We start from the raw sequence: 27315 nt of genomic DNA, 5'->3' as shown, positions 1-27315 counted from the left end.
GGCCAGTAACTGCAACTGATGCAACTTGCCACTCCTAGAGTCAGGGCAGGGAGACAGAATCACATAACAACAGTCTACGAGGTTTCATACTGGCTGCTGTATGTTAACGAACCAAACTCAGGGTGTTGACTTTAACACAGAAAGTCGAGAATGTGAAGAAGCCTGTCAGTATATTCAGATCTGCAGCAGAACCCCTTCTGGTGGTCCTGCCATGTGTGAGGCTCATTGCGTGTTGACCCAGGATATGTCCTTTGGGGATGGTGCCTTCGATATGGAACTCCCTCCCTCCCTCTTGAGGCACCATTGATGTCAACGTTACCTATATGTTGATGCCAATTAAAAATACTTCTGTTCTCTCCGGCTTTTGTTGCGGACTGGTGATCTGACTGTTCATTGTGCACTTACTTTTATTGTCGAAACAAAATAAAAGTAAGTGCACTATTTAATTGCTCATCTTCCAACATTGTGTATGCAATCAAATGCCAACAGTGCCCTTCAGCTCTCTATATTGGACAAACAGGCCAAACCCTACGCCAAAGGATAAATGGACATAAATCTGATATCAGGAATCACAAGACAGAGAAACCAGTAGGAGAACACTTCAATCTCCCAGGACATTCTATAAAAGATCTCAAAGTAGCTGTCTTAATACAAAGAAATTTCAGAAATAGACTGGAAAGAGAAGTTGCTGAATTGCAACTCATTACCAAACTCAAAACCATGGAGAAACCTGGTCTGAATAAAGACATTGGATTCTTATCTCATTATACATGACAAAGCTATCTTTAGCCATCTCACCCCTTGCCTTTCCCTGCAAGACTAATTGCAGCCGTTAAGAGTCGTCAACAGGTTTTCCACACCTATCAGCTGATCACCCATTCCCACCCCCCTTCTGAGTAATACCCCTCCCCACTCCCTCACTATATTTAAGGATCTGGTGACTTCTGTTTCAGTGTATCTGAAGAAGTGTGCATGCACACGAAAGCTCATACCAAGAACAAACTTAGTTGGTCTCTAAGGTGCTACTGGAAAGAATTTTTTATTTTGTTTCGACTATGGCAGACCAACACGGCTACCCGTCTGTTACTTTTCTTGTATTCTTCTTATATTTTGAATGCTTGTTATTTTCCGTGTGTGTGTGTGTGTGTTTAGGCAACCCATTACAGAATCATAAAAGTGATAAAGGGTAGCATATAAGTGCAATAAAGAAATGAATCGCGTACAGGATGGCCGCCTCAGAAACCTAGCCAGTGCGATACAGTGGAAACATGATAATGATTTTGCTCCATGAGTTATGCATGAAAGCAACTCCTGTTCTTTATGTACCCCATATAAGAACTTGCAATATTTTACATACTGTTGCTGCTACGAGAATCAGTCAACAGCAGTGGTGTTCTTCCGTTCCAGTGTCCGCCCCCAAAATTCACCCCATTCCTTTTGTGGGTAGGGGATATGTTACAGAACTACTGTACAGCATTTCCCGTGGCTTAATTTTACTTATATGGCTCTTACTTTTCTTATGAATAAATCACTTTTATTTTTGCCCCATCGGTCATTATTTGCCTAATCACAAAAAAGCAAAGCATTGATTTATAAATAAGGACACACTTGATATTCAGGTTCCATGGTTTTTCAAAGGTTAATAAATGGCAAACAGATGTTATGCCCGTGTTTAATAGCATGCTATTGCTCTTAGGATTTGACAGAATGTTGTAAGGAATGTTATGGATGTGGGTAACACATGTCTGTGGTCATGTGACCACTGGAGAAAAGCAACATGCCGATAACCTTGATATAAATAAAGATGTGGCTGAGCTTTGTCATTTCCTGACATGGAAAAAGAGTGTCGGCAACTTGTAAGGCTTTGCTATAAAGGTGAGGTGAGCATTACCACCTTGCCCTGCCAACTTCTTCTGCAGCTCAGTCTGAAGACTGGAAAATAACTGGCTCCTTTCTGTTATGTTCACACTGGAGAGCCAGTGTGGTGTAGTGGTTAAGAGCGGTAGACTCGTAATCTGGGGAACCGGGTTCGCGTCTCCGCTCCTCCACATGCAGCTGCTGGGTGACCTTGGGCTAGTCACACTTCTCTCAAGTCTCCCAGCCCCACTCACCTCACAGAGTGTTTGTTGTGGGGGAGAAAGGGAAAGGAGAATGAGACTGCTTCAGGTAGTGAAAAGTGGAATATCAAATCCAAACTCCTCCTCTTCTTCTTCTTCTTCTTCTTCTTCTTCTTCTTCTTCTTCTTCTTCTTCTTCACAAATATAGTCACCAGATTGCCAGTGGGGGCTAAAAGTTTAATTCTGATTAACAGTAGTGAAAACCTCCCATGCATTCTTACACAGGGACAGCTTCCGTCAGTACAAGAAAGAGCCTAGTGGTTTTTTTCTCAAAATGGCACCAGGCTGCGCCTTGCAATGGGATGCATCAGTTCAATGGTTGTTACAAACTCATCCAGTCTACTGCTCTTCCCCTCAGATCCATAGACTCCCACAGCACTGAGTTAATGGTGTGTGTCTTCTCACTAAAATAATTGGGCCCAAGTGAAAAGGGAAGAACACAAGAGCACAGTGGTTGCCATTTTAGGCTCATGACTTCCTGCTGTCCTTTTATATTATGTTTAGCTAAATGCCACATGCCTTGTTACATGCCGTGGTATATGCGTGTGTCACCCTACCCTCCAGTGTGCTAACAAAATGTGATGCGGGTAAGCTGTTTTACACTGCCTTTCTCAATTAAATTACGCCAGCCAACTCTTATTTGGCTAACAACTAATCTTATTATAGCATAGCGACTGCCACACACTCCTAGGAATGTTGCTGTGGAGAGCTAAAAATCTGAATGAGAAAAGCCAGGCCTTTCTGACAGTGCAGTAATTAAAACAAAGTCATCCACTTAGTTGAGATCAGAAAAAGTAGAGTTCAAAACTTTCCTAAGAGAAATAAATTGGGGGAAATTGCCTTTCAGTGGGTTATTGTACTAACCTTTACATACCCTTGTAATAGTTTGCCCCAGCGGAATTGAAGATTGAAGAATCGCTTTGTCCAGCTTTCCTTGCTGGCAACCTGAAGTGAGAAAGCGAATCAGCTGCCTCATTATAAACAGCAGAGCTTCGTTGGCTTTGCAAGATGGATGGAGGAGCGCATGGCTGAGATCCAATGCTTGCAACAATGCAATTGCTAACTCTGAATATGCTGGCTGCCTCTTAATTGCTCTGAAGGGAACCAAGCTTCCTAACCAGGAGAGCACCCTTGCATTCATCTCTAGTCATTCCATGCCACACAACTCTGGGAAAAAGAGTTCTGGGAACGTGTTTTGGGGTGCCCTCCCTCTTGCCCGGATTCTCTACCAATGGCGGGAAACCTGTTGTGTTCCAGTTGTTGCTTGAGTCCAACTCCCCATCACAGGGACTGGTGGAGAAGTCAAAGAACACCTGGATAGCTGCAGGTTTGTCATCACTATCCTGTATTGAACTTCTGACAGCTGAGGTGTGGAAGCCCTCTTCACTCTTATCCCCCAAAGCTTCATGGTTGAAGTGTGTAAGCCTAGGAATTAGTCGTCATCAGAGGATGCTCTCATGCTGAGAGAACCCAGTCTGGTTTTTTGTGCATTCTAGTTCACCAGAGGCTGGACTTGTTTCAGTTTGACACAAAGCTCTAGACCCTGAGGCAGTTTCTGCTGGGCTTTTCCTCACACCTAAGGTGTGTCTTAGGCAGGGTATACACTAGCCGATCTGTAGCACAACACTGTGGTTTTTGTGCTCCTCCTCAACATGCTGCTTTCAATTTAGTTTTATTCTAGATCCTGTCATCCACAAGGCTAGATTTAGTTGCTTGATATGTGTTTGGATGCGGTGGCGCTGTGGGTTAAATCACAGAGCCTAGGGCTTGCTGATCAGAAGGTCAGAGGTTCAAATCCCCACGGCGGGGTGAGCTCCTGTTGCTCGGTCCTAGCTCCTGCCAACCTAGCAGTTCGAAAGCACCTCAAAGTGCAAGTAGCTAAATAGGTATCGCTCCAGCAGGAAGGTAAACGGCGTTTCTGTGCGCTGCTCTGGTTCGCCAGAAGTGGCTTAGTCATGCTGGCCACATGACCCGGAAGCTGTACGCCTGCTCCTTTGGCCAGTAAAGCGACATGAGCACCACAACCCCAGAGTCATCCGCGACTGGACCTAATTGTCAGGGGTCCCTTTACCTTTACCTTTATGTGTTTTGAAACCCCGCCCTTATTATGTAATCCACACCTTTTCCTCCTTGCACATGCCCCAGATGAATGGAGGAGTGGCGATTATGATCTTTGTCAAAACAAAATTAAATTAAAAAATTCCTTCCAGTAGCACCTTAGAGACCAACTAAGTTTGTTCTTGGTATGAGCTTTCGTGTGCATGCACATTTGTTCAGCATGCACACGAAAGCTCATACCAAGAACAAACTTAGTTGGTCTCTAAGGTGCTACTGGAAGGAATTTTTTATTTTATTTTGTTTTGACTATGGCCGACCAACATGGCTACCTACCTGTAATTGGAACTATGATCTTTGTGTTAATGTGCCCACAATGTCATTGGGCAGGTGACTCTACACCTGCATTGCCAAGGCCACTTAAACTATTTTCAAACTAACACAGAGGGGTAATGCAGAATCAGTTTTCCACGAGCTTATAATTTTGGAATGAAACCAGTTTCTTAAGGTGCACTTTTCAGGGGCAAAAAAACTTGCAGTAAATCTAGATTGTGTGTGGACTATGTTGGGGGGACGGGACGGGACCAAGTACACAGACTCAATTGATTCTAGAATAAAATGAAGAACACATTCTTATACTGTAGTTTGTTCTAAAGAAGGCGTTTTGGACACTATCCTTAGTGGGAAGCGTACACCTTATAGATGCTACTGCCAAACCAGCATAGTTTGCAACTGACTGATCTGTGCTCCCAAACAGGTAGACCTGGGTGAGTATCACTGCTGTAACAAACAGTTAACATCTGCTATGATTCTGGCTTCCTTTACCAGAATTACCAGCTGCATTTAGGTCAAGCAAACTTCATTTCTGCTTTACAAAGGAAACTTCAGATTGGCTGGTTGCTTCCTGAGAGGCCCAGAGCAATTCCTGACTTCTGTTCTTAGGAGGAAACAAAGGGCAAATGCATAAGAAACAGAAGAGAATAGAAAAGCAGATTTCTTGGAAAGCACCCATGGAATGACATAACCAGTGGCAGAGAATCAAGCTTCCGTATTGCAGAGTTTGATTCTTAGCTTTATCTCTTTTAAATCTGACCATATATTAGTCTATATACAAATGGTGAACTCGTTCTCCAAGTTTCAGTTACAGGTAGGTAGCCGTGTTGGTCTGCCATAGTCAAAACAAAACAAAAAAATAAAAAAAATAAAATTCCTTCCAGTAGCACCTTAGAGACCAACTAAGTTTGTTCTTGGTATGAGCTTTCGTGTGGTATCTGAAGAAGTGTGCATGCACACGAAAGCTCATACCAAGAACAAACTTGGTTGGTCTCTAAGGTGCTACTGGAAGGAATTTTTTATTTAATTTTTTATTTTGTTTTCATTCTCCAAGTATAGGTCCTTCTGTAGACAAAATGTTGCCATCCATGTGGGGTGGTATTATTATTATTATTATTATCCCATGCACAGCCGAGCCTCTGCCAATAATCTTTGAAAATTCTTGGAGAACAGGGGGGGGGGTCCTTGCAAACTGGAGGTGGGCAGGCACCTTTGGAGGGGCAAGTCTCAACTGTTGCTCCTCTGCATCATGAGGCCATTGCTGCGGCGGCGGCTGCAGCAGCGCATGTGCTGCTCCTTTGGTCTCGCTGACCACTCGGAGGCTGTGGTTTTTGTAAACAAGCAGCGCTATCATTGTCAGGAAGCCGGCCCGCAATGGCGCCTTCCAGAGAGGTGCCTGAGCTGTGCATCCTGGCAGAAAAAAATGCTCTGGTTACCCTTATTCTCAACTAACAGTCTGGGAGCTCCTCCAAACAACCTGGTTGTTGTTTGTAGCATTCAGCTTTTTTTGGGGGGGGGAGCTTACACTGAACATTATTGGACGTTTATCCATACTAATTTGTTTGCGAGGAGGTTACAATGAACATCCACCCAGAATTCATATGTTGCTTTCGTGGTGGTTATACATCTTTTCTTGAATCATTTGTTGTTGTTGTTGTTGTTGTTGTTGTTGTTGTTCAGTCGTTCAGTCGTGTCTGACTCTTCGTGGCCCCATGGACCAGAGCACGCCAGGCACCCCTATCCTTCACTGCCTCCCGCAGTTTGGCCAAACTCATGTTAGTAGCTTCGAGAATACTGTCCAACCATCTCATCCTCTGTCGTCCCCTTCTCCTTGTGCCCTCCACCTTTCCCAACATCAGGGTCTTTTCTAGGGAGTCTTCTCTTCTCATGAGGTGGCCAAAGTACTGGAGCCTCAACTTCAGGATCTGTCCTTCCAGTGAGCACTCAGGGCTGATTTCTTTGAGAATGGATAGGTTTGATCTTCTTGCAGTCCATGGGACTCTCAAGAGTCTCCTCCAGCACCATAATTCAAAAGCATCAATTCTTCGGCGATCAGCCTTCTTTATGGTCCAGCTCTCACTTCCATACATCACTACTGGGAAAACCATAGCTTTAACTATACGGACCTTTGTCGGCAAGGTGATGTCTTTGCATTTTAAGATGCTATCTAGGTTTGTCATTGCTTTTCTCCCAAGAAGCAGGCGTCCTCTAATTTTGTGACTGCTGTCACCATCTGCAGTGATCATGGAACCCAAGAAAGTGAAATCATCATCATCATCATCATCATCATCATCAAAGAAGATTTATTGTACTGGGATAACAGAGCACTTTAATCAACTTCCGTTGTGCAAACCTAAATAGCCAGCACGTGAGTGCTTCCAGAAAATACTGACAATGGGAAAGTGACAGGAGAAATCGGTTCCACTTCCGTGTGGGACCGGGTTGTGCTCGGGCCGCCAGGCCCCACTCCCGCCTCAGCATGGTGTGGGATAGCGTCCCACATCACGCTGATGGGTGACCTGGCCACGCCATTTGCCAGGTGGCCAATCAGGGTACTGTCTGGGGGGATGTGGCTGGGGCCAATTTAAACCTTGGCACGACTCCGGCAGCTCCTCTTTCAGACTCGCGCCGCGGATCTGCAGCTTTAGCCACTTTGGTGTCGTTCCTCCTCACCTCCCTCCACGTGGAGCCAACCCCCTTTGTTTGGCATCGGCGGGGCTCCCCCTACTGGTGGTTTACCCTTCCAGACTTCCTGCAAGGCGAGCAAGAGTCAGATATAGTCTGTTCATGCCAATGCCTAAGCCAATACCGCTCCCATTCTGTAACCAATGAAGTTGTGGCCTAGATTTTGCCCACTAATATTAACCTAAATTCTGTGTCCTTGTGTTTTTATTCTCCCAGGGGTGGCTTGCGGGCCTTGAAGCACAACTACACTTGGGCAAAAAAAATGAAAGGCACAAATACAGGATGGGTGACACCTGGCTTGAGAGCAGTACATGTGAAAAGGATCTAGGAGTCTTGGTAGACCACAAACTTGACATGAGTCAACAGTGTGATGCAGCAGCTAAAAAAGCCAATGCAATTCTGGGCTATAGGAGTATAGCGTCTAGATCAAGGGAAGTAATAGTACCACTGTGTTCCGCTCTGGTCAGACCTCACCTGCAATACTGTGTCCAGTTCTGGGCACCACAGTTCAAGAAGGATACTGATAAGCTGGAACGTGTTCAGAGGAGGGCAACCAAAATGGTCAAATTGAGGTAAAATGTTGTTCTTGATGGGTTGCTAGATTTGATATTGTTTAAATTGCAGTCTTGCTGCCTCGTGTTTTTTTTAAATTGTCTTACGTCAAGTTGTTTTAAATTCTATGTTTTGTTCGCTTGTCTGATTTGTTCTTGATATGGGCCAATGGCCGTAATAAATTTTACTTACTTACTTACAACCAAAATGGTCAAAGGCCTGGAAAGGATGCCTTATGAGGAGCGGCTTAGGGAGCTGGGTATGTTTAGCCTGGAGAAGAGAAGGTTAAGGGGTGATATGATAGCCATGTTCAAATATATAAAAGGATGTCATATAGACGAGGGTGAAAGGTTGTTTTCTGCTGCTCCAGAGAAGCGGACACGGGGCAATGGATTCAAACTACAAGAAAGAAGATTCCACCTAAACATTAGGAAGAACTTCCTGACAGTGAGAGCTGTTCGGCAGTGGAATTTGCTACCAAGGAGTGTGGTGGAGTCTCCTTCTTTGGAGGTCTTTAAGCAGAGGCTTGACAGCCATCTGTCAGGAATGCTTTGATGGTGTTTCCTGCTTGGCAGGGGGTTGGACTGGATGGCCCTTGTGGTCTCTTCCAACTCTATCATTCTATGATTCTATGATACTGTTTTGAATACAGGCAACTCCCCATATAACCACTTGCATTCCAAACCCCTGCGCATATCAGTGAAATCGCAAAAAAGGGGAAGATGTGTTTGGAAGCTGAGCCTGTCAACGGAGCAAGTGCCGGAGGAACAGCACTGCTGGCACAGCTCTTAGGAGGGAAGCCTCAGCAAAGCCCCACTGTGCCTCCACATTGCAAGGCACAACCTCTTCAGACTCTGGGGAGCATCTCATGAGCCAGGAGGGCTCTCCGGGGTGCTCCCCATTTCCAGGATCCACTTCCAGGATCCCGGCACCTTGCATTTGTGTAGTCACATGCAAGAAGAGTGCATGTAAATGGGTAGTTGCCTGCATAAGATAACCAGACCCATCTTGAAAATACCTATTTATGTATGTTAGGCAGCTTGCTTTCCTTTTAAAAATGTCTCTCATGGAATACATCTTGTATTAGTTGGCTGTATCCAATTAGCCACTTGACAATTCATAACCTTCCTCGCAAAATGAAGCACACATACACATTCCGATTTGTCATATATGCTAAAATGTAAGAGAAGTCAACTGGGCCACTGGTTTTCCTTCAGGATTACAATGGCATAAGATCAGAGCCTATTAAAAATACAGTGATGCAAAGATGTGCAGTGACCTTTTTAAAGTGTGCACCGATGTTTGGGGAATATGCACGCACACTGAATATTTCAGAGATGCCGTGAAGCATTGCTTTGCTATCCATTTCATGCAATAACATTATAGATTTCTAGTCATGGTACAAGTTTAATGTAGGGAAAGACTTAGGGCTTATCCACACTTACCTTTCTTCCACTCTTTCTAGGCATGATCTGCACTTTAAAGCTCTGTGTCCGAGTGGCCCATTTTTTTGATCTGGAGTTTCCCCCGTGAAAATCAGCTCTCTAAAGCTCAGTTGGAGCAAACAGCTGTCCATGGAAAACCCAGATTGACTTTTGCTCCATTGGTTTTTTTTTGTTTTTGCTTGGGTTTTTGCAGGGAATGCTCCAGGGCAAAAAAGCCCCCCCCCCCCAAAAAAAAATCTCAGACCTGGAGCTTTTAAGCACAGACCCATGCCTGGAAAGAGCAGTGCCAAAGGTAAGTGTGGATGCGCCCTTAGAAAGCCATAAAGCTTTGTAATGCACATGCATTTTTGCATCAGCACATTGCTTTTTTACAAGTTTCTTCCAGTTAAGAATATTAGAGCTTTTTCTGAAAGTTATTTCCTTTTTAGCTAATAGTGACTGCACCCCTTTGAGAGAAGGGTTGCATCCATACAAAAAAGGAGAAGGGCTGTTTTCTTCTAGGTGTCTGTCTACACACAAACACAAACGCAGGCAGAAAGAAGGAGCTTCAGTGATGCTTGTATCTGAGCCAGATCTTTGTATCAGGACTGAGAAAGCGTGCAATAGTTGCACATCACAACCTGCTGTGGAAGTCCTGCTGGTTTCACACACACTTACACACCAAATTCGAAATGGACATGGACTGCAGTCCTATTTTACATTCTTCAATTACTACGGAAATATTGATTTTCTTTTCTTTTTTCTTTTGCTTATGTCATAATCCTGGGAAGGTATCTATAGCCACATGCAGGGGCAATTTCCTCTTTCTGCTGCTAATGGGGCTGGAATAAGATTGCAATCTGTTCTTGGAACAGAAACTAAACCTGCAAACACGCAAACATATGTTGGCTATATTACTGTGAGCTGTTCTGCAGAAACACCGAAGTTCTGAAATATGTTGGTCAGGAAACAAGACCAGCCTCTGACACACACGGTTTAGTTATTTGTTGTTGTTGTTGTTGTTGTTGTTGATGATGATGATGATGATAAGTGGCTTTCTTCAGCTTATAGACTTTCCAGACTCCTTTCCCAATGCTTTGTTGATGTCAGACCTTTGCCGGGAATTTTGCTCCTCTCAGCAAAGAAATACGTCCACAGAGATTTTATCACACAGTTCATGCGGTCTGCATGCTTTGCTCTGAGAATGTAGTCATTTGGAGAATGTGTCATCTGACCCATACTTTCTAGATATACAGCTGTTGCTTTGGGCCATGGGGGGAGAGAGAGAGACAAGTCCCACTCTTGCAGAAGTTGAAAGTAATGAACTGCTGTAGTTGTGCATCCATGGAGATGCCACATGGTACATTCTTCATACAAACGTGCCTCCTTTAATTGCTGAAATGAACAACATTTTGTGATGAGAGTTAGTGTTGCCAGTTGCAAAGACAGGTAATGTCTGACAACCACAAATTTAGGTTAATATATTTTCTTTTATTGGCCTCTTGCATCTCTGCTGATTGGGCCCTCCGCTGCTTCCACAGAATCACTCAGTGTCACGAGTGCTGATAAAAAAGAGACTTTTAACCTTTCATGTGTATGTAAATCAGGGGTCAGCAAACTTTTTCAGCAGGGGGCCGGTCCACTGTCCCTCAGACCTTGTGGGGGGCCGGACTATATTTTGAAGGGGAAAAAATGAACGAATTCCTATGCCCCACAAATAACCCAGAGATGCATTTTAAATAAAAGCACACATTCTACTCATGTAAAAACACCACAAATAACCCAGAGATGCATTTTAAATAAAAGCACACATTCTACTCATGTAAAAACACCACAAATAACCCAGAGATGCATTTTAAATAAAAGGACACATTCTACTCATGTAAAAACACCACAAATAACCCAGAGATGCATTTTAAATAAAAGGACACATTCTACTCATGTAAAAACACGCTGATTCCCGGACCGTCCGCGGGCCACATTTAGAAGGCGATTGGGCCTCATCCGGCCCCCAGGCCGTAGTTTGGGGACCCCTGAGGTAAATCATCATAGCAATCCATAGTTAAAAGTGAAAGTCGGCAAATGTGTCCTCTTTCTTGCTCTTCAAAATATGGCAACCCCAAGTGAGCCAGCAATATCAAAAGCAACACGAAGACCAGAAACAAATACAAGATGAAAAACTTTATGGAATGATTCAAAACATCAAAACTAACAAATTGAAGTCTCTGAAAGTCTCTGAAGGTCCTTAAATGAATCACCGTGCCAGACTTTACCCGGCGGAGAACAAGCTGTGAAGCTTTGTTTCTCATATTGTATTTCTTTCTGGTCATTGTGTTGCTTTTGATATAGCTGACTCACATTTTGCAACAATTTGGTTTGTTTGTTTACTAACCCTGAGTGAGCAGTTGACCTTCCCATTGACCAGCCTGGAATGATTTCCTTGACCTGAAGCAAGGCCTACAAACACAACCTACTCAAAAGTCAAGGACTAGCCTATGGCCGTGGTTTCTAGTTGGTGGACCAGGGGGTCTCTGACCCCATTCACATAACAAAAAATACCCCAGAGATTCTTTTTCAGAATTGGGGGATCCATGGCTTGGCTTTTGAAAAATGGGAGGAGGAGGCGCAGTTGTGGGGGAGGAAGGGAAAGGAGAATGTTAGCCGCTTTGAGACTCCTTCGGGTAGTGATAAAGCGAGATGTCAAATCCAAACTCCTCCTCCTCCTCCTCCTCCTCTTCTTCTTCTTCTTCTTCTTCTTCTCCTCTAAATAAACAATCAATAAGCATAAAACCATCTACATATACTGAGATTCTAAAACATACAATGTATAAGAAGGAAAGAAGGGGGGATCTTTGGTAACCACTATTGTACAGACCAGAGCACCCCAGATTTTATTTCAAACATCCTGGTCAAAAATTGGCCCATAGCTCTAGTGACTTCAGGAGAATCATCCCTCAGCAAAAATTGGACTATGAGTTGCTTATTAGAGGGGACCCTGGGCCATAGAGAGGACATCAAAGCATCTTCACGAAAGGTATTATAAAGAGGGCAGTCCAGAACGATGTGGTTTATAGAATCAGGTACCGTATTTTTCGCTCCATAGGACGCTCCGGACCATAGGGCGCACCTCATTTTTAGAGGAGGAAACAAGGAAAAAAAATATTTTTCTGGTTTTCCTCCTCTAAAAGCCCTGTTTTGTTTTGTTTTTTGTTTTGTTTTTGAGGATCAGCTAAAAGTTTTGCAGCTTTTTTTGCAAAGGGAAAAGCCCTGGGGTTTTGGGGTTGTTTTTTTTGGAGGATCAGCTAAAGGTTTTGCTGCTGTTTTTGCAAAGGCAAAAGGCCTTTTTTGAGAATCAGCTAAAAGTTTTGCAGCTTTTTTTGCAAAGGGAAAAGCCCTAGGGGTTTTTTTTGTTTTTGTTTTTGTTTTGAGGATCAGCTAAAGGTTTTGCAGCTTTTTTTGCAAAGGGGGGAAAGCAAAGCTCCTTTTGCAAAGGGGGAAAAGCAAAGAGGAAAAGGCCCATTTTTATGGGGTTTAACTCACATTTCTGAAAAATCTTAAGGAAAGGGAGCCATTTCTACTGTTTTCAGACAGCTAATCTAATCAGCCAGTCACATGTCCTGGGGAAACAAACAACCTCCCTCTGCAGCACATTCAACAAAGGAGGGCGGGGCTGAAAGGGAGCCGGGACTCTTATCTCTCTCCCGATCTCCTGCTGATCAGCTGCTGAGCCGGGTCCTTTCAACAGTCCCTTTTCTCTTTGTAAAATAAAAAGCACAATCTGCTTTTGGCCCCTGGGCAATTCAGCTCCAGGGACCACCATTCACTCCATAAGACGCACAGGTATTTCCCCTTACTTTCTAGGAGGAAAAAAGTGCGTCTTATGGAGCAAAAAATACGGTAAATTCTGACCACAGATGCAGGGTCTGTTTGTTCTGGAAGGGGGTGCCTCTAAACCTTTCAGATAGCACAGCGGACGGAAAGGCATTCAAACACGCCAACATAAATACTCTGTGGTGCAATGGAATAACCAAATCATAAAGGTAGTTAGGCATCCTTCCCTAAAGGGGTTGCAGTCCCAGATAGGCAGGGGAGCACACAGAAGGCTGCGAAGGAGTCTATTAGAAAGTGAGGCGTTGAAGGCAGGAAATGGCCTTGTCAAGGAGGTACATATAAAAGGGAGAGGTAGGGCAAGGGCAAGTTGGAAGGGGCTCTGTGGTTTTCCAAAATTGGAAAGGGAAAAGGGCAGCCATGTTCCCTATACTTTGCAGATGATGCACAATGCATTTCCGCTTTGATGATTATGTGCAAGTAAAAAAAAAGTAACAGACCCTTGGACGGTTAAATTCAGTCAAAGGCAGGACCAGGGCTAGGGCTTCTTGCGCCCTAGGCGAATCACCTTTTGGCGCCCCCCTCCCAAAGCCTGCTTTAGCGTGAGGTGGGGGTGGTGGAGAGGCAAGCAGCAGTTTCTCCGCTGTAGCGGAGAAGCTGCTGCTCGCCCGTTCTGCTGCCCACCCCCCACCCCGCCAAAGCCTTCCGGTGCCCCCATGTGTCCGGGGCGTCCGGGGGAGAGTGCGGGCGGCGCAAGCACCTGGCCGCCTGTGGGGGTGGGGGAGGCCGCCGGCGGGGCCGCGCAGCTCCCCCCGCTCACTGCGCTCGAAGACAGGGCTGGGCGGCCGGCTCGCAGCCCGCCTGGGAGCAGCATGGGTGGCAGCGGCTGTGCCGCCGGCGTGCGAGCGCCCGCCTGCCCACCCGCCCAAGGGGGCAGGTTGGGGAGGGGGCGCCCGGTATGCCGGCGGGCTCGTGGGGGCGCCCCTGGGGGGACCGGCATCTTGGCGCGCTGCGCCACCAGCCCCAATGGGCAAGATGGGGCTGGCTAGCCCATCCCGCCCAAGCCTGGCCAGCGCCCCCTCCATTTTGGCACCCTAGGCAATTGCCTAGTTCGCCTAAATGGACGCGCCGGCCCTGGTCAAAGGCGACTATGGGGCTGCAGCGTTCATCTCGCTTTCAGGCCAAGAGAGCCGGCGTTTGTCCAAAGACAGCTTTCTGGGTCATTTGGCCAGCATGACTAAGTAGGAGATCGGCCTCTTGGGGGAGAAGGAACTTCCAGCTAAAGTCAAATGGGCTCAGCAGTTAAGAGCTTGTGTCCTCATTTATAAAAGATCTCCACTACAAAACAGGACATACACACAAATATGAGAGTGAACCCAACTAACTTCATTTTCTTCAATAATATTCTGAAATGCATTTTATCTAAGCCCATAAGTGCTTTCCAGTGAGTGCATGTTAAGAACTTACTTGACCGTTACAGAAAATGGAGTAACTTGTATCAAGTTCTGATAGGCTACAGTGTGCAGTTTCTAGAGATTTGTGTCTTTTCCCCCAAAGCCCCTGAGTGCTAAAATGTTTATTTCATTCACAGAAATCAAACTAATCTTTCCTTCTAAACTCATCTCCGAGTGGATAAATGCAGAAACAAATAGCTTTGATGGGGGAATAAATGCCACAATTTCTTCAGCTTTACAAGTAAATGCCCACATCTATTTTGTTAAGCTCATGAAAAATAGATTGCAATATAAGTTAGAGGCAACAGTATTATAGAAGGCCTGGAAACCCTGCCATTAAATGCTGAAAGAGAGTGGTAAAAACACGAGGCCAGTTGATTCAGCACAGACTGAGGGGAGGAACATCCTTAACACAAGAAAGAGCAATGAAAGCACAGTTTAATTATTGAATAGTCCTTTACGACTGGGAGTAAACTTAACCGTGTTGTATATATCATGTATTGGCACGCTATGGTGAGCTTTACTGCTTAACATCTCCTCTCTTAGATGTTATATTTGTAATTATTATTATTATTATTATTATTATTATTATTTATTTGTACCCCGCCCATCCAGCAAATATTAAAATACATTAAAATATCACAGATTAAAAGCTTCCCTAAACAGGGCTGCCTTCAGGTATTTTCTAAATGTCAGGTAGTTGTTTATATCTTGATCTCTGATGGGAGGGCGTTCCACAGGGCGGGCGCCACTACCGAGAAGGCCCTCTGCCTGGTTCCCTGTAGCTTTGCTTCTCGCAGTGAGGGAACCGCCAGAAGGCCCTCGGCGCTGGATCTCAGTGTCCGAGCTGAACGATGGGGGTAGAGACGCTCCTTCAGGTATACAGGACTGAGGCCGTTTAGGGCTTTCAAGGTCAGCACCAACACTTTGAATTGTGCTCGGAAACGTACTGGGAGCCAATGTAGATCTCTCAGGACCGGTGTTATGTGGTCAGTCACCAGTCTAGCTGCCGCATTCTGGATTAATGGCAGTTTCCGGGTCACCTTCAAAGGTAGCCCCACATAGAGCGCATTGCAGTAGTCCAAGCGGGAGTTAACCAGAGCACTCACCACTCTGGCGAGACAGTCCGCGGGCAGGTAGGGACTCAGCCTGCGTACCAGATGGAGCTGATAGACAGCCGTCCTGGACACCGAATTAACCTGCACCTCCACGGACAGCTGTGAGTCCAAAATGACTCCCAGGCTGCGCACCTGGTCCTTCAGGGGCACAGTTACCCCATTCAGGATCAAGGAGTCCTCTACACCTTGTATGGAATCTAATAGTCTTACTGTACTTGGGAGCTATTTCATCCACTCCTTCTGTTAACAGCATCATGGGTCGGCCACATGCAGCTACTCCAAAACCTAAATGGAAAAAAGTCAAGATAGGAGTGCCCAGTTCTACCCTCGCCTATTCAGAAATGATGTTACCATGAAACCCATGGTATCACATTCCGTCCATTCTGTGCTTTGCTGGTAATGCAACATTTTGAAGATGACGAGGGAAGAGCCATGATACAACTCCTTCCCGTGTCAAGACTGCCCCTGTCTCTGAGATGGGTAGTAACTGGTATATGAAAGGGACCCATTATGTGTGATCTTTGGTTTCTGACATCACTAGAGTGGTGCAGGAAGAAAACAGACCCCGCCTGCCCTTTTGCCCTTGAGGTAATGTCTGCTGTGACTCTTAAATCTGAAGCAATGACAGAACTTCACATGTCACTACTATAAATGGCCAAACCTTAAATTAGATGAACTGAACTTGTTAAACAAATAATATTTATATATAAACCATCAGCTCATAAAAAAATATCAAGGTGGTACACAATAAAATCTTTAAAACTTCATAAAAATACAAAATACAAAAGTCCCAGTGGCCTTTTGAGTTGGGAGGACAGAGGGCTCACAGCTTCTATTCCAGTTGGGAGCATCTCCACCAGCTTAGGCCGGTAAGACGGCTGTGGCCATTTCTGGACCAGGATAGCTGTCCACTGCCATCCATGCACTGGTAACCTTCAGGGTGGACTACTGCAAGGTGCCCTTGAGGCAGATTTTGAAGATACAGCTGGTACTATTTGTGGCAGCTTGACTGCTCACTGGGGTAGAATAGCAGCATCATGTTATGCCACGGCTGAAAGAATTGCACCGGCTACCAGTTGGCTACCAGGCTAGGTTCAAGGTGCTTAGCAAGTAGCAGGAAACAGTATCCAACATGTAAGACAAAGTAGCTGTCTTAATACAAATAAATTTCAGAAATAGACTGGAAAGAGAAGTGGCTGAATTGCAACTAATCACCAAACTTAAAACCATGGAGAAACCTGGTCTGAACAAAGACATGGGATTCTTATCTCATTATACATAACGAAGCTATCTTTAGCCATCTCACCCCTTGCCTTTCCCTGCAAGACTAATTGCAGGCGTTAAGAGTCGTCAGCAGGTTTTCCACACCTATCAGCTGATCCCCCATTCCCACCACCCTTCTGAGAAATACCCCTCCCCACTCCCTCACTATATTTAAGGATCTGGTGACTTCTGTTTCAGTGTATCTGAAGAAGTGTGCATGCACACAAAAGCTCAAACCAAGAACAAACTTAGTTGGTCTCTAAGGTGCTACTGGAAAGAATTTTTTTATTTTGTTTTGACTATGGCAGACCAACACGGCTACCCACCTGTAAGCAGAAATAATGTTACCAAAACGTGGGGGGGGGGGAGAGAGAATGGTTAATTTCCCACCTCTTCTCACTTCAGTTACTGTGCCTTCACCTGCTACAAGCAACACTTTGCACAGGTAGGCCTTCCAAACCAGTCCCGTTGTGCAGCCATGGGAGGCAAATGTCACCCCAGTACAAGCCAGCCAATAAGGAAAACCCAAGTTCCTCCAACATTTCATGGCTGCAAAGATCTGCCGGGTACTTAATGCTCCTCTTGTTGTATCAAGGAGCACCCCTGTCCCACACTGCAGAATCTGTTTGCTTGCTGTGCGCTACATGAATATCCTACCGTGGCTTCACAAGCAAGATGCGTTAGCAAAACATGTAACAATAATGTTTGCTGTCTCGACCTATGAATGCTTGAAGTAAGTGTGCACAGGATTGCAGCTGCTGGTTGAATAAAAGGTATTGTCTTGGCCCCTCTCTCTCATCCTGGGAGGAGTAACAACAGCTGCAGACTTTTACACATTTGGCAATAAGCGTCAGTGAACTTCTCCCCCAAAGGCAAAATGAGGACAAAATAGAATACTGTTGTTGTTCACCAGGAACAAGTATCAGAAATCAGGTAAAGAACACCCTGGGGTATATGGTGCATTACGTTCCTCTACCTTTGTGATGTCATTTTCTGTGAAGGGATACAGTTTTAATGAAAGTTCTCCAATCCATAAGGAGGCCAGGGGATTAATATGAAACTGAGCCGAAGAAGAGAAACTAATGTTAAATCTGCAATCCTATAAATCCTGGTAATAAATCCTGTTGAATCCAGTGGGACTTAAAGACATGCATGTGTGTAGAGTTAAAACAAAATAAAAAATAAAAAATTCCTTCCAGTAGCACCTTAGAGACCAACTAAGTTTGTTCTTGGTATGAGCTTTCGTGTGCATGCACACTTCTTCAGATAATAATAATAATAATAATAATAATAATAATAATAATAATAATAATAATAATAATTTAATTATACCCTGCTGCCCATCTGGCTGGGTTTCCCCAGCCACTCTGGTCGGCTTCCAACAGAATGTTAAAATACAATAATCTATTAAACATTAAAAGCTTCCCTAAACAGGGCTGCTTTTAGATGTCTCCTAAAAGTCTGGTAGTTGGTTTTCTCTTTGACATCTGGTGGGAGGGTGTTCCACAGGGTGGGTGCCACTACCGAGAAGGCCCTCTACCTTCTTCAGATATGTGTAGAGTTAGTTCATGCTAGAATCCAAAAGCCCGTGTGTGCACTGCCATGCCTAGACTGCCATTCATTCAGATCCTCCCTTCCCACTTCACCCACAGGCTCCCAAAATATTTGCATTCATCTTTAGCGGGATGGCCAGTTAGGTTGTGCCAAAGACTCAAGATAAATGGGATTGTGTACCACCTAAGAATACAATTGTGTGTTTAAAAACAGCAAAGTATGCAAAAGCTTCTTGCCCAGGCAGCTGAAGTCTCCAACTTCAGAAACGGCCATTTGCATGATAAAACAGATATCTTTTTCTCCTAAGCTCTTCCTACCCACATTGGCAGCCTGTGATCTCAGACACAACAGCTAACTTGTGGCCTGCATTATGACTTCATTAGGAGATATCAGATTGCACCTCTGCAAACTATATGAACTGGTGTTGTAATTGCAGACCAAACAGTAATTATATATGCTTTCCTGGGGAAGAAATTTAATTTAGTACATTAACAAATGTTGGGGGACGCTGGGTTCTTTGTTATGGAGACTACACAGTCATGCTTTTCTCGTCCTCTGTTTCAGCCATATGTTCCATAGTTTCTGCAGTATAACAGGCTCTTGTTTTTCTAAGTTCATTGGATCTGGCAGATAACCGAATTCCAAAGGAGGCTCTGAATTTATTTTATAACCGTGACTAATGTCAAATCCGAGCTCTATCTAATAGAAATATTGAGTAACCTCATGGTGATCATATCTTCATGCCAGCTATGACTAACTGTAATGGCCCTGGTCAGATCAGTATCCCTGATCTATTTTCCTCTTCCCAAAGATTTGTCTTTGGTGAGGAGCCACCCTAGAGATTACCCACATCCCTTGCTACAAGCCAAGCTGACATGTTAAGGTTTAAAAACATTATTCATACCCTGTAATTTTAAAATCCTTGACTCATGGTGTCCAGAATTCAACAAACCTACCCTGAAAAATGAGTCAATGCTTATTCCATGGATCATTTTATCTGTTTATACAATTTAACATATTTATATCCCAATATTTTAAACATTGCAAAAACTCCAGCATTTATCTGATCATGACATTATGAAATAATGTTCACAATAACATGGCTGTTTAAAGCTCATATATATATATATATATACACACACACACACATATATATGAAAATGTTGTGCGATAGTCAGGCTGTTTACCTACTGGGCCATTAGTATGCACATGTGTCACATGCATATCCATGTTTTCTATGTGCACATTTGTGTGCATTTGTCCACCCATAAGCACCCATAAGGAGACGCGGGTGGCACTGTGGGTTAAACCACAGAGCCCAGGACTTGCTGATCAGAAGGTCGGCAGTTCAAATCCCTGCAACGGGGTGAGCTCCCGTTGCTCAGTCCCAGCTCCTGCCAACCTAGCAGTTCGAAAGCACGTCAAAGTGCAAGTAGATAAATAGGTACCGCTCCGGTGGGAAGGTAAAGGGCTTTTCCGTGCGCTGCTCTGGTTCACCAGAAGTGGCTTTGTCATGCTGGTCACATGACCCGGAAGCTGTACGTCAGCTCCCTCGGCCAGTAACGCGAGATGAGCACCGCAACCCCAGAGTCGGACACGACTGGACCTAATGGTCAGGGGTCCCTTTACCTTACCTGTAATGATGTTTCCCACCCATTATTGTGGATGGTTCAGAGCTGGCTGTAGCATGAGGCAGGCCTGTCGGGTGCTAGGGATGGCGATAAGGTGTTGGAGGGCAGAGCAATGCAAATTCCATGTGGCTTGCCGTCTGCACCCTAAGCTAGCCTGCTGCCTTCTGGTGGAGGAAACTTCTCTCCCTTTGCTGGTGTTGAGTGAAGAGTCAGTTGCCAGTCTGGCCAGCTTGTCCTTCCTCTCAGACAGCAAAAATGCATTGGGCCAGCCATGGCTCTGGTCACTCATCAGGGGGAAAGTAAAGCATGACATGTGCATTGTGAAGGAAATTAGTTTGCCTTCAGCTTTGCCCAGGCTCCTGCTGATATGGATTCTTTGGGGTGGTACGATGTTTCTCCATTCGTATTGCCCACAGAGATTCAATGCCTTCCCCACCCCACAGCTCTTGCGTGTCGAGGTCCTCAAGCCACCCCCCAAGAATTAGACACAGAGACGATAAATTTTGTTTGGGTTTTTGGCAATAATTTAGGCCACAACTTTATTTATATACAAATTTGGTGAGTGGTTGCGTAGGCATTGGTTCAGACTATCTGTCCAACCGGGACAGCTGCTGACCTCCAGTCAGTGTCGGGAGAATGCCAGCTGGGGAGAGTTAAGGAGGCTGGGGACAGAACCTCCCTCTCCCCAGCGGTCCCAGGGGCTCTGGCTACGGCCCTATCCCCGACCGAGGGTTCGGACAAAGCATAAGAGACGCCGGATTCCTTTAACGGAATTCCCTGTACCATCATCATCATGATTCCAGCAATCCAAAACATAACCAATGCCTAACCGCCAACCTTACAAGTTGTGACAAGTTGCTACTGCAGTAGGTGAAAACCAAATGGCAACAGCCAATCTTCCAGATGGAAAAATTCCTACTGGGCCCCTGCCCCAAAGCAGAAGACCCCATGACAGGCAGTTGAAAGGTCAATGCAGAGGCCTAAGAAAGAGGGACGGAGGGTGGGTGATCCGAAGCTTGAAGCCAAGAGAGGGATCAACCTGCGTGCAGAGGATTATAAAGGACGCTGGCCTGTCCATCAAAAGTTGTTACATCTAACTTTGCCCAGTAACTCCACCTGAACCAATCAGCTAAGGCCAGCGCCCAGCCACTCCCCACAGGACAATTTAAGTGTCTTGCCAGGCCCCGACCGCAACACGTGCTCTTACTCAAGGTAGAACCCGATTTGCAAGATCTCGGCCCTCCCACTCCCCACACCTCACCCATCCTAGCAATGGGAATTTGACAAGCCATGCCACACGATAGGCAGCAAATGGCTCCAGCGGAATGGCCTTCTGGACTTGCAACAGCTTGGCTAAAGAGCGCTGCCACTAAATGTCACCACACAGCACAGCCATGACTGTCAATGTTACTAATTGACTGCTCTGTTCTAAAGGGAGGCTTTCTCTCTGCAGACAGTTTTAGGCATGAACTGCAAATGCAATTTCCTTTTGAAAAGCGGGTCTCTATCACTTCATTAAAAGTGATAGATCCTCAAGCACAACTCATTTCCTCCCAGAGGCAGGAAGCTGTAACTTACATGCAAACAAGTTACCTCACTCCAGTTGCATACCTTCCGCGTTGCTTCACATACACCCACATTCCTTAACACCTGATTTGCCCAGGGAATGGGAAACAGATAGGAAGTGTTGAAACACCCCCGCCTGAATCAAACCACTTTGCCCTTGCAGCTGCTTTTTAGATTTGTTTAACAATATTGGGAAATCTCATCAAAGCCCTCCCACAAGTTTGGTTACCCACGTTCCCCCACGAGAATCTCTGTCATTATACCCGATTGTTGATAATTTATTCTTTATGGGGACCGTTACATGAATTGCAACTAGTTTGGTAAGGCTTGTGACCTGATGTGAACTTGCTTCATCTCTGTGAGATGTTCCATTTTATTTGATTTTTTTGTATGACTGGTGAAAGATGCTGATATACTAATGGATATGCATTTAGGGATATAAGAATTAGAAAGACTTAATGGGGGATTTGTGGTATTGAATCCCTGTCAACTAATGTAGATTTGCTCCTGTAGCGAGACCAATTGCGGAATATTTATTTACCTTGGGAGAATATTTTTCCCATTGCAGAATGCCAGAAAGATTTCACAGTACTGTACATGCAACTGAATTCTATATAATTTTTTTCACCTTGTAGCTGAGCAAACATTACTTGTTTCTTTCTTATATGGCTAGAGATAAATTGAACATACCTCAGCCCCAATTCTTGCTGAAATTCTGTTCTACATAGAATTACAGTAGTCCAAGCAAGAGGACAACCAAGGCCATAGCTGGCAAATCAGCCACAGCTAGGAATAAACTCTCCCAGCCTCAGAAGGCACTTGACACTCTAGTGCTGGGGCAGACAATTTAAGGCCCAGGGGCCGGATGCAGCCCAATCGCCTTCTCAATCCAGCCTGCGGATGGTCTGGGAATCAGCGTGTTTTTACATAAGTAGAATGTGTCCTTTTATTTAAAATGCATCTCTGGGTTATTTGTGGGGCATAGGCATTCGTTCGTTATTATTTTTTCAAAATATAGTCCTGGAGAGATGTGACTAGTGGGGTGCCACAGGGTTCTGTCTTGGGCCCAGTCTTATTCAACATCTTCATCAATGACTTGGATGATGGGCTTGAGGGCATCCTGATCAAGTTTGCAGATGACACCAAATTAGGAGGGGTGGCTAATACCCCAGAGGACAGGATCACACTTCAAAATGACCTTAACAGATTAGAGAACTGGGCCAGAGCAAACAAGATGAATTTTAACAGGGAGAAATGCAAAGTACTACACATGGGCAAAAAAAAAATGAAAGGCACAAATACAGGAAGGGTGACACCTGGCTTGAGAGCAGTACATGTGAGAAGGATCTAGGAGTCTTGGTAGACCACAAACTTGACATGAGTCAACAGTGTGATGCAGTAGTTAAAAAAGCCAATGCAATTCTGGGCTGCATCAATAGGAGTATAGCGTCTAGATCAAGGGAAGTAATAGTACCACTATATTCTGCTCTGGTCAGACCTCACCTGGAATACTGTGTCCGGTTTTGGGCACCACAGTTCAAGAAGGATACTGACAAGCTGGAACGTGTCCAGAAGAGGGCAACCAAAATGGTCAAAGGCCTGGAAATGATGCCTTATGAGGAACGGCTTAGGGAGCTGGGTATGTTTAGCCTGGAGAAGAGAAGGCTAACGGGTGATATGATAGCCATGTTCAAATATATAAAAGGATGTCATATAGAGGAGGGTGAAAGGTTGTTTTCTGCTGCTCCAAAGAAGCGGACACGGGGCAATGGATTCAAACTACAAGAAAGAAGATTCCACCTAAACATTAGGAAGAACTTCATGACAGTGAGAGCTGTTCGGCAGTGGAATTTGCTACCAAGGAGTGTGGTGGAGTCTCCTTCTTTGGAGGTCTTTAAGCGGAGGCTTGACAGCCATCTGTCAGGAATGCTTTGATGGTGTTTCCTGCTTGGCAGGGGGTTGGACTGGATGGCCCTTGTGGTCTCTTCCAACTCTATGATTCTATGATTCTAGTCCGGCCCACCACATGGCCTGAGGGACAGTGGACCGGCCCACGGGTGAAAAAGGTTGCTGACCCCTGCACTAATGACTACCTGGAATAATGTGTGGATACATAGTCCTGGTGCAAGGGTTTCATAAGAATTTGTGGCCCTGAAAAGAAGATGAGCTGAATGGGCATGTCCACAACGACTATACTAATATCGACATCTGCTTAAAAGCTCCAAAATTTGCTGAAACAGTGAACTCTTGATAATATCAGAATCCCATGGCACCTAAATTTCTAGCGATCAAACTGAGGCAGAGACTTTCCTCGGCTGGAATCCATTTCATCAAGATAGTTTTTTAAAAATAATAATAATAATAATATTTTTTATTATTTTATACTAAATTACTACAAAAAATAAAATATACGTTTGCATACATTTTCCAGTTTTGGCTAACATAGCCGTGACTTCCCTCAGACCTTCCACATGGCTTTCAGAATTATATCTTAATATTATACTTCTTTAATCTACCATTGCTTACATTATCATAAATCTCATACATACTCTAACTACCATACTTACAATCATATTTCTACACATTAACTAGAAAGCTTCTTGAAGTCCTATTAGCATATTCAACTGTAAATTGTTTTTCAAATAGTTCGTAAACTTTAACCAGTCTTTGATGAATTTCTGGTCCCGCTGTTCCCGGATTCTTCCTGTCATTTTATCCAGTTCTGCATATTCCATCAGTTTTACTGTCCAGTCTTCTTTTGTCGGTATTTCTTCTTGTTTCCACCTTTGTGCTAGCAAAATCCTAGCTGCAGTCACTGCATATTGAAACAGTTTAATGTCCTGTTTTTCAATGTCTGTACCTATGATGCCTAATAAGAAGGCTTCAGGTTTCTTTAAAAAAAAAAATGGAACGCTTCACGAATTTGCGTGTCATCCTTGCGCAGGGGCCATGCTAATCTTCTCTGTATCGTTCCAATTTTAGTATATGTGCTGCCGAAGCGAGCACGTCATCAAGATAGTTTTGTGAATCCACCCACAATTGTCTATTTCTGCAGCAGCAGCATATTGATGTCTGGTGGTCCATTTGTCATCTTGTGCAGTCTCTGCTTCCCACCCTGTTTTTTTTCCTGAACAGCGCGCCTCTTTTCTGGTGTCCATACTTCAGTATGGAACTTAACAGCTTGTTCTCCAATGCCCAGAAACTGTTACTGTACAAATGCATTCATTATTATTATTTAATTAATATTCTTTGAATCAGCAACATCACTTAAGGTTCCCAGCCTGACCTCAGAAGCGGTTTCAGCCCTTCCTAGTTTTTGTATCATTTGCTAATTTAAGCAGCTGTCTCTTCAAGCCTTCGTTTGAGTTATTAATTAAAATGATGAACTAGAATGGGCCAAGGACAAAGCAGGGACCTATTTTATCTTCCTCTCACTTTGACAGTAGTCCATTAATAATAATTAATCCCCCCTCCCCCATACTGCTTTCCAGTACTCATTGCAACCAGTTGTGAGTAATGGTCATTCCCTGCTTCTCCCATTTCTTAAGCAGATGTTTGGTTAAAGGAACTGGATCAAAATCCTTTCCTGTGTTTTGCAATGTGTTTCCTATTCCTGAGTCAATCCTAATAAATTCTAGATGATGTTTGGGGATACTGAGCCTTTATTTCTTTATTATTGCAGTTATGCAACGTACAAAGGGACAGTAGTCTAATTTCATAATTGGGGATAATACTATTTATGAATGCTACATGGATGCCTTCTGCCCTAAGCAAACTGACATGAATATACAAAATCTCAAAGACCCATTCATCCACTTATTCATTCATAAAGATCATTATGAGAGAGAGCGCTCTGTGCAGTGTAGGATTGCTTCCGTTTCTCTCTGTGTGCAGGATTGCTTTTCTTAAATTAACATATATTGCACCAGATATAGTACAGGCATCTCAAATATCAGAGGTCAGTAATATCTAAATATAAACTAAGAAAAATAACCTTAAATCAGTATAATTAATAATAAATTTCTTTTCTCTGGTTTAGTCTGAGGTGTCCTTTATGGTTGCGCTCCAGCCCATTTAACAAGATAATACGTTCCTTGGATAGGAAAGCAGTGATGAGGAACCCTTACCTGTTCATTTTTCTGTCTGTTTTGTAAAAGTGCAGGTGCGTTGCCAGAAAATCCTGCAGTGCTCTAAGTCAGGGCTGCACAGACTTTAGTTGTCTGTGTTTGCTTTTTACTAGAACCCGAAGATCTGGTGCACCAGAGCCTGGTGCAAAAGACAATCACTGAGACCTGAATAATCTTGAGCTCAGGAATTTGTTTTGTATATCAGAACTGAGAAGAGCTCAACAGTTCTTCCACACGTTCTTCTCTCTCTCTCCCTCTCTCCCTCTCTCCCTCTCTCCCTCTCTCTGTTGCTGCAATTTTTTTTTTTAATGGGACTCAGAGATCTTTGCAAATCACCAGAGATTAGTAGATCCACACCTACCTTCTGACCACCCCTGCTCTAAGTCACTATTGACTTGGATTAATGGAAGAAGAGGAGGAGGAGGAGGGGTTTGGATTTGATATCCCGCTTTATCACTACCCAAAGGAGTCTCCAAGCGGCTAACATTCTCCTTTCCCTTCCTTCCTCCCCCACAACAAACACTCTGTGAGGTGAGTGGGGCTGAGAGACTTCAGAGAAGTGTGACTAGCCCAAGGTCACCCAGCAGCTGCATGTGGAGGAGAGGAGACGCGAACCCGGTTCACCAGATTACGAGTCTACCACTCTTAACCACTACACCACACTGGCTCTCAGTGCCTGAGAGCTGTGTGTGTGTGTGTGTGTGATGTTTAATTTTTATGATTGCTTTTTTCTATGCTTTTTATTATCCCCCCCAATTAACCACATTGAGTCCTGCCTGAAAAAATGGAGTGTGTGTGTGTGTGTGTGTGTGTGTGTGTGTGTATATATATATATATATATATATATATATATATATATATATATATATGAATGAATTTCACTGTGCCAAGTGGCACTGACAAGTGATTCCTGACACTTAGGAAGGTTCAGAGAGAAGCAACTTATCTCCATAGCAACTACCCATGTTCCACTTTGAAACCTGAGTTTATAAATATCTAAGTTAATGAAGTTGTGTGTGATATTACTGATTGTGTGTCTTTTACCCATAGAATTCCAGCATAAAACCACACATTACCGACAGAATCTTAGAGTTAGGAGGGACCCCAAGGGTCATCTAGTCCAACCCCTGCAATGCAGGAATCTCTGCTAAATCATCCACGACAGATGGCCATCCAACCTCTGCTTAAAAACCTCCAAGGAAGGAGAGCCCAACACCTCTCGTGGGAGTCTGTTTCATTGTCAAACAGCTCTTACTGTCAGAAAGTTTTTCTGAATGTTTAGTCGGAAACTCCTTTCTTGAACATTGGTTCAAGTCCTACCCTCCAGAGCAGGAGAAAACAAGCAAGCTTGCTTGTCCATGTGACAGCCCTTAAGATATTTGAAGATGGCTATCATATCTCCTCTCACTTGTTCGTTTTCCACGCTAAACGTACCCAGCTTCTTCATGCACTCCTCATAAGGCTTTCTAGACCCTTGATCATCTTGGTTGCCCTCCTCGGCACATGTTCCAGCTTGTCAACATCCTTATTAAATTGTGGTGCCCAGATTTGGACAGAGTATTCTAAGTGTGACTCCACCACACTCCTTGGCAGCAAATTCCACTGTCG

General features: G+C 44.3%; 1 non-coding gene across 1 annotated transcript; it reads right to left on the bottom strand.

Annotated features, from left to right (window-relative positions):
- Positions 1–24479: 24479 nt before the first annotated feature.
- LOC117047705 lies at positions 24480–24586 on the bottom strand. The gene has a single exon (XR_004426754.1). It is a non-coding gene; the product is annotated as a U6 spliceosomal RNA (small nuclear RNA).
- Positions 24587–27315: the final 2729 nt, after the last annotated feature.

This window comes from Lacerta agilis, chromosome 5, assembly GCF_009819535.1.
Source record: "Lacerta agilis isolate rLacAgi1 chromosome 5, rLacAgi1.pri, whole genome shotgun sequence".
NCBI classification, from domain to species: Eukaryota; Metazoa; Chordata; class Lepidosauria; order Squamata; family Lacertidae; genus Lacerta; species Lacerta agilis.
The sequence above is the reverse complement of the archived record's forward strand: the minus strand, read 5'-3'. Positions and strand labels throughout refer to the sequence as shown.